Consider the following 9,216-nt stretch of genomic DNA (forward strand, 5'->3'; position numbering starts at 1 on the left):
ACCCTTTCTAGCCCGCCCCCGCTTCCCATCCCCGGCCTTCACCACCCTATTGTCCTCATTACCCATGGACACAAACAATAGGGTGACTGTTTTTATGTTAAAGAGCAACAGGAATTAAGGTCATTGACTTGGACCCTAGGATTTATTAGGTTGCTCAGTGTAGCCTGAGTTTTCTCCAAACAAACAAACAAAAAATTACTATTGGGCTTGTTAGCACCCTGACCGTACTCTACACCTGAGTACTAGAAGTTCACTTTCCCTTTTGCCTCTGGAATAATGACAGGCTTGCACGGTTGACCAACCTGCTAGAAACTCTATTGAAAAATAGACTCACTTTAAACAATAAAAAAAGACCCTCTTTTTTATGTTTGCAATTTTACTCATTTGCAGATGCATTTTCAGATGTGCTCAAAGATAATTATATTTGTCACCTGCTAAGGGTTCTTAAGAGCGGAAGCCAGCCTTCACTCCCAAGCTTTCTTCCTAAACAACAGTTTGTGGTCTCCTTAAAGGCCAGCTGGCTGGCTTTACGTGCATAGTTTCAAATTTTGCCATTCACAAAGAGATCAATTAAATACCTATATCTCTCTTCAAGTCTACAAAAGACTTAATACAACAACAAAATCTTATCTTAATACTCATAAAACCCTACAGATCACGGTGTGGGGGGGCTCTTTTTATTTGATATAGGAGGACAAAAAGACAAACTTTCAAGTGGCTCACAGGCATAAATAAATGCTATTAACAATGTGAACCAAGGTTTGCAGATGCATTTTCAGGTGTACTCAAAGACAGTGATCATATTTGTCACTTGCTATAGGTTCTTAAGAGCAGAAACCATCCTTCACCCCTAAGCTTTGTCCTAAACAACAGTTTGTGGTCTCCTTAAAGGCCAGCTGGCTGGCTTTATGTGCATAGTTTCAAATTTTGCCATTCACAAAGAGATCAATTAAATACCTATATCTCTCTTCAAGTCTACAAAAGACTTAATACAACAACAAAATCTTATCTTAATACTCATAAAACCCTACAGATCACGGTGTGGGGGGGCTCTTTTTATTTGATATAGGAGGACAAAAAGACAAACTTTCAAGTGGCTCACAGGCATAAATAAATGCTATTAACAATGTGAACCAAGGTTTGCAGATGCATTTTCAGGTGTACTCAAAGACAGTGATCATATTTGTCACCTGCTACAGGTTCTTAGAGCAGAAACCATCCTTCACCCCTAAGCTTTCTCCTAAACAACAGTTTGTGGTCTCCTTAAAGGCCAGCTGGCTGGCTTTACTTGCTTAGTTTCCAATTTTGTCATTCAGAAAGAGATTGATTATATTTTTATTTCTCTTTTTAAGTCTACAAAAGGCTTAATACAATCACAAAATATCTTAGATTAATACTCATAAAACCCTACAGATTACGGGGCTGAGGAAGCTCTTTTTATTTAATGTATGTAGGGGAAAAAGACAAACTCAATAGTGTTTCACAGGCATAAATAATTACTCTTAACAATGTGAACCAAGGTTACTTCTATCACCTTTGAAAGGAACCAAGGGGAGGAAATAGCAGAATTGAAGCATGAAAGAAAACTGAAGATCAGATGCAAAGCTGTAATGTGGGTGGAGAGGCCAGAAGTATTGGCTGGGGTGGTTTTGATATTTCTAAGTATTTTTTCTGGTTGAATTATAACAACTTTTTAGAATGTTCAAAGTAGATCTGAATAGACCATGAGATGAATAAATTATTTCATGATTATATATTGTATGTTTGTTTGTGAATGTGTCCTGTATACATTTCTTCTCTCTTCTTTTGTTTTCCCTCCACTGGTTTTTTTTTTCCTTAATCTTCACCCAAGGATATTTTTTCCATTGATTTCTAGAGAGAGTGGAAGGGAGGGAGAAGGGGGAGAGAGAGAAAGAGAAACATTGACATAAGAGAGATACATGGATTGGCTACCTGCCCTTCCCCCTCGCCCCCCAGCTCCCATCAGGTTCCCCCACCCGGGGCCTGGGAACCTGCAACCAAAGCACATGCCCTTGACTGGAATAGAACCCGAGACCCTCTGGTTTGAGGACCCACATTCCAACCACTGAGCAAACTGGCCAGGACTCCCTCCACTCTTTTGACACTAATATCTACCTGTGCAAACTATTTTCTTCTCTTTCTCTCTTCATTTTTTTCCCAATTACATTCTCTTTTCTCCCTGTTTTTGTCTCATACTTCACCAGCCTCAGTATAGAAGTATTTAATAAAGCCACAGTATAGAAGTATACATTGATAAACCTTTATTTTGCATTTTTAAAAATATAGGCTAATATTTTATAATATATATATGTCAGTGAAAATGGTAGAAATCAAGTAGTTTATATTGCTTTTTATCCTTTGTCAGTGATCTTTCATAAAATAGTTACCTCTATACAACACAAGAAAACTCATCTAAGAAAATATCTTGCTAAGAAAATATCTTTCATGCTCACTGAGCATCACTAATGTTTTATACATTACAGAAAAGAAAGAAATATAAATAATTTATATTATTGGGATGTTTTACCATATTGGATATTTGTTCTCATGAATGCTTCTAACACTTGAAACTTTCACACACACACACACACACACACACACACACACACAAAATATGTTATTGAAAATTGAAGAATGGACTAAGAGATTCTCCAAATGGTCTTGAAGGTTGTTTCATGACACCATGAAATGTTTGGACTGAAAGTATCCTTACAATAATAAATTGATTGACTTGAAATATAATATTATTTTATCAAACCTGTTTTTAACTAAAAAGAATAAAGTTGTTCATGAACATAAAATAGTATAAACATATAAAGATATAAATAATAAAAACCAATCTAACACCCAGATTAAAAATTAAACCTTGCTAACACTAAAAACTTTTGCTTCCCACTCCCTGATATAACTACTTTCCCAAATGTTTTCACCATATATAACACATATTTAATATAAAGACAATGCATATTTTATATACAGGAAATATGTAGTACACATAAAATATATAATTACCATACGTAATACATACGTAATTCAATATAATAAAAAGTGATATAAATGGATCTTAAAAGATTTTCTGTAAGAGGTATTTGAATGCCCTATTTGACTTTTCTTTTCTTTTTTTGTTGTTTTTTTTTTGTCCATTTGGCACCCAATACATGCTGGCATTATAAATATAAATACATTCTTAAATAATATATTATTTAATTTTGTAAGATTTTAAACTTTATATAAGTAATGTAATGCATATATTTTTCTGGGACTTTTCACTCATCTTTTTGTGCTTGGGATTTAATTATTGAGATGCATACATGCTTATGTGTGTCTCTAGATCCTTATGTGTGTACAAAATACTATCCTATTATATGTACATAGGACAATCTATTCGTCCATCCTCTTGATCATGGACATTAGGTTTGTTTCTGGTTTGGGGCTGTTACTGCTAAGATGTCTTCTAGTGTGCAAGTGGTGTAAGATGTTTTCTGAGATATAGACCTAACAGTAACATTTCAAGTATGTGCATCTTTAAATTGTTTTCCTACTGTCTATAGGATGCTTTTATTTTTACTTTTTATTGTTTTAGAGCTTTCCTAATAATTGTTATTGCCAAATTTAAAAATTCTTGTCATCCTGGTGAATAAAATGGTTTCTTATTGTGACATTTCAATTTTCATTTAAGTAGCCATCCTAAGGTCCTGTAGCTGTCGAGTAGCAGAGCTAAGATTCAAACTATGTCTGGCTATCTCTAGTGTTCATGTTATTTCTACTTCACTGTGTTATCTATTATTCATCTTGATGTATATAGCAAGGCATTATTCAGCCTGGGAAATCTTTTTAAAAAGATACTCAGCATTGAATAATAAACATCCACATATACTTATGCATTCATACTCATACATATATATGTATGCATGAAGTTGGGGACAGGAGACAACTAAATATAAGACTTGAGTTTATATAAATATAGAATGCATAAGACTTAATGATTATTTCATAGTATTTGGCAGAACTGAAATGTGGCCCATGTTACTCCACTAAGAGTAAGGCCACATGTAATAGATATTATACTATATTTATGAACCTTAACTAAGTTGCTCTGGTAAGCCTAGCTGAGAGGCCTGTCACAGAAACAATTTTCTAGTTCTGAGATGCTAGTTCCCTTCTGTTATTAATTATATAAAATTGGTAAAGTATATAAACACAGATAGAGAGAGATACCACCCCTTGCATTCATTTTATAATGAAAAGAAAAAAAAGTAATTCACATATTTTTATGCTTATGAGTATACCTAATATCTTCATGAGATGTTCCATATCTTAATACAAAATATTGGGGAAGATGTAAAACTGGTTGGGGAAATCTTATATGTCCTGTGAACCTAGGTTGGTCAATGTTCTCCAAGAAATAGAATCAATGGGATAGATAGATATATAGATATAGATATCCTATATAATAAAAGGCTAATATGCAAATAGACCAAACAGTGGAATAACTGCAACGACCGAACAACCAAACAACTTGTTGCTATGATATGCGTTGACCACCAGGGGGTCGGCCCTGATCACCCCTCAGGGCTTCTCCACCTCTCCCTGCTCCTGAGGGGCAATCAGGGCCAGTAGCCACTGCTCGCACCCGCAGCCGGTGCCGGAGCCACCGCTTGCACCCGCTGCCAGTGCCCAACGCCAATCCCAATCACTCGGCGCCATCAGCGGGTGGGAGCGGCAGCTGCTGGCCCTGATCACCCCTGAGGGCTTCTCCCCCTCCCCCTGCTCCTGAGGGGCGATCTGGGCAGCAGCCACCACTTGCACCCACTGACTGCGTCGGCCCTGCTTGCAACCACTGCTGGCACCAGCCCCAATCGCTCCATGCCATCAGCGGTTGTGAGCAGGGCCGGTGCTGTCAGCACATGGGAGCGGTGGTGGCAGGAGCTGGGCTGCTGGCGGACAGGGGACCAGGGGCCGCAGTGAGAGGGTCTGGGCGGGGGTGTGGAGAATGGGCTGAGACCTGCCCCTGTGCCTGCCAGAGCCTCACAGCCCACAGTTCCTTTCAAGGTGCACAAACTTGTTCACTGGGCCCCTAGTCTACACTAATAAAAGAGAGACATGCAAATTGGTGTCACTCTGCTACGCCCACCAGCCAATCAGATGAGTATGCAAATAAACCCAACAAAGATGGTGGTTAATTTGCATACGCAGGCGCAGAGTGAAGACTAAAGGCTCTGGCTGGAGTGAAGACTGAAGACTGAAGAGGCTTGGCTTCTCTGCTGCGGCCGGACCAAAGGCCTGGGTCCTGGGTGCCGGAGGAAAACTGGTGCCGGCAGCCAGGGGAAGGAAGGCCTATTGCGCGAATCTTCATGCAATGGGCTTCTAGTAGATATATAAAGGTATAGATAAAAAGATGAGATAAATGATAGATATATGATTGATGATAGATAGATAGATAGATAGATAGATAGATAGATAGATAGATAAGGAATTGGCTCATGTGATTATGGAGGCTAAAATGTTCCAAGATCTGCAGTTCAAAGGCCTGAGAACCAGGAGAGTCAATGATGTAAGTTCAAGTCTAAGTTGAAAGGCAGAAAAAGACCAATGTCCCAAATCAAAGACCATCAAGCAGAGAGCCCTTTTTTCTCTTGCTCAGTCTTTCGTTCTATTCAGGCCTTTGATGGATAAGATGAGGCCAACCCACATTGGAGAGTGCAATCTACCTTACTCAGTCTATCAATTCATGTTTCAATATCATCCAGAAACATCCTGTCAAACACTCCCAGAATAATATTTAACCAAATATCTGGATATCTAGTGGCCCAGTCAAGTATGCAAAATTAACCATTATAGTCTTCTTGTCAAAGAAAAGTATCATAATTATAACTTCTTATAACAGTAATTGTGAAGCATATATGTTTAAAGAAGAAAAATGAAGGTAGCATATAAATGTAGAACCTCTTAAACAAGACTTCCTGGGTTCAAAGCCTGGATCCATCTTAATCAATGGGACCTTTAATGACTTATTTAAATGCTTTGTTGGTTTATCTATTAAACTTACTTAATAATAATGATAGCTTTATGGTTTCTAAGAATTTAGTTAATTCATATAAAAGTCTTAAAATAGTGCTTGACATGTTTTAAATGCTTGACAAGTCTTAGTTATTTTTATTATTTATGCTAAAAACTAGAGGACATGAAATATTAGACTCTAGTCAGAAACACTAATGATAGCATCTAGAACCATATTTTAGAAGTGAATAAGCCAAGGCAGTAAGGGGTAACAATAAGTGGTGTAGTTACTTGTCTCCAGGAAGAGATGTAAAGATGTGTAGAAAATAGAGAAATTAAAGGAACACGAGAGAATCAAATTTTTTTAAAGCAAATTTATTAAAATCACCTGTGATAATCTTGTGTCCCTACCACATTCTTTTATGGAGACTCAAAGCATAAATCTGCATATTGTAATTATAAAGAAGTAATTTATCCTTAGACTGTGCCATGGAATGGGTATTTATGTGTGTTGTGAAATGGCATAAAATTTTATTTATTCTGAAAGCCAATTTGGACTAATAGGGAAGGTTGATTTAAATTGGTAAGAAATCTGGAATACTTTTGCAACATTCATTTACATTATGCTTATTTAACTTGCTTCACATACTTGAAAGTAATGAAGTATAGCTTAGTAAATAGCCCTTGGGGACTTGCTTTAAAGACTAAATAACAACATTTTATTTTTGCATATAATTTGGTGTATATTTTAAATGCAATTAAGGTAGGTGCATAAGTGGTGTTTGATTTCTTAAATATATTAAAAAATTCTTCCTACAATCTCCATTACATTGTTTATCCTTGAAGTAGACTTTACTGAGAAAAGGTAAATGCAAGGCTGATCTTCATCACAATTATGACAAACACTGAATCAAGCTTGACTGAATGAGATGAAAATCTGTTGTGCGGTCCTTTTCCTTAGGCCTCACCATGACCTAAGCATTTTAAACCTGAGAAAAAATTCAAAGTCTTTATAGTTGCCCTGAGTTACACATTTCATATCAACGTGTTTTGGTGGAAATTTTTATAAAATTTGTGTAGAAGAGAATAAATTCTTGCCATGTAGAATGTCAACGATGAGAAACTGAGGAACTGAGAGTGTGGCACTGAGCATCCAGTTTTGATTTCTTTGGAAATTCCCAGAGTAGTAGCAATCAATGGCTAGGAAGAAAACTAAACACTAAGCACTTTGTGTACTATGTACTGTGTAACATCTCTCTGATATTCATTGTCACTATTATCAGCTCCCTTTAACTGATGGGAAAATTAAGGCACTGAGCAGTTGTATTAGCAGCTAGTAAGTCCTGAACACAGGATTTGAATTCATATCTGTCTGACTCCAAAGTTCCTTCAACTGCATTATGCCATCTGTGTTCCATGTTAGTTTCCATCAGCTGCTGTATCCATCACAACTGTATATTGCAAATGTTGTCTGATAAAAACCAAACCCCATTGTTATAGATGGAATGTTTGTATCCCCAAAAAACTACATGTTGAAATCCTAGTCCTGTGTGGTGAAATTGGGAGATATGGCCATTGTGAGGTACTTAGGTTTATAGGAAGTCATGGGGGTAGGACCCCTATAATGGAATTAGTGCCCTTATAAGAAGAGGATGATAAATCAGATTTCTCTCTCTCTGGCTATTTGCAATCCAGGAAGAGGGCCATCACTAGCAACCATATATGCCAGCACCTTGATATTGGATTTCCTATTCTGCAGAACTGTGAGAAACAAGTGTCTGTTGTTTAAGCCCCAGTCTGTGGTATTTTGTTATAGCAGCCTGAGCTGACTAATATACCCATCTTCCAAAAACTTTGTTATTGCTAAAAAATAATTAGTTTTCAGAAAGTTAACATTACTTTCATACCAATATAGACTGAACATGCATCAAAGATCCTAATCAATTCCTTTATTAATGAGGAATATGATAAATTTATAAAGCTAGTTCAAAGAGCATTTTGAGAAATATGTTATTTATAGTCTAGTAGGTAAGGCGTTTTGAAATAAATTTGCCAAGCTAGAGACAAAATTGATTAAGGTCCTACAGAGCAATAAAATTGTAGACTTCAGAGTAACATCTCTTCTACATAGAAATCTACAAGTTAACATGTAACTTCATGGAGTTTGAACTCCACTAGTAAATAGCAAAGTCAAACACAGGTACATTTCCATAGAAAATTATATGCAGTCACCCCCCATAATCCTCCCTTATCCAGGGTTTTGTTTTCTACAGTTTTAGTTACTATGGTCAACATCAGTCTGAGAATAGTAAATGGAAAATTTTAGAAATAAACAATTTGTAAATTTTAAATTGCAAATCATTCTGAGTAGCATGGTGAAATTTCCTACCATCCCACTCTATCCCGCCCTGAACATAAATCATTCCTTTCTCCTTCCCATCCACACTGTATACATCCCCTGCCCACTAGTCACTTAGTAGTCATCTTGGTTATCAGATCAACAGCCATGGTATTACAGTGCTTGTGTTCAAGTTACCCTTATTTTACTTAATAATGGCCCCATGGCACAACAGAGCTGATGCTGGCAATATGCTATCCCAAAGAGAAGCTGTAAAGTGCTTCCATTAATTGAAAAGATACGTATAGGAAAAACATAGTATATATAGGGTTGGGTACTAGCTAAGGTTTCAAGCATCCACTGGGGGTCTAGTAATGTATCCCGTGCAGATAAGGGGGAACTGCTGTATAAGCCTTATTAAACAACTAGAGGCCTGGAGCATGAATTCATGCACCAGTGGGGTCCCTCAGCCTGGCAAGATAAGGGGCAACTGCTGTATAAGCCTTATTAAACAATTATCGTGCACCAGTGGGGTCCCTCAGCCTGGCCTGCGGGATCGGGCCAAAACTGGCTCTCCAACATCCCCTGAGGGGTTCTGGATTGCGAAAGGGCGCAGGCCAGGCCAAGGGACCCCACTGGTGCATGATCGGGGCCGGAGAGGGACACGGGAGGGCTCCAGGGCATGTCCGGCCCATCTTGCTCAGTCCCGATCTGCCTGACCCCAGCAGCAAGCTAACCTACCAGTTGGAGCGTCTTCCCCCCGGTGGTCAGTGCATGTCATGGCGAGCGGTTGAGCGGCCTTAGCATATCATTAACATATTACACTTTGATTGGTTGAACAGACGACCAGACACTTA

This window comes from Myotis brandtii, unplaced genomic scaffold (assembly GCF_000412655.1).
Source record: "Myotis brandtii unplaced genomic scaffold, ASM41265v1 scaffold103, whole genome shotgun sequence".
In the NCBI taxonomy this organism is placed as follows: domain Eukaryota; kingdom Metazoa; phylum Chordata; class Mammalia; order Chiroptera; family Vespertilionidae; genus Myotis; species Myotis brandtii.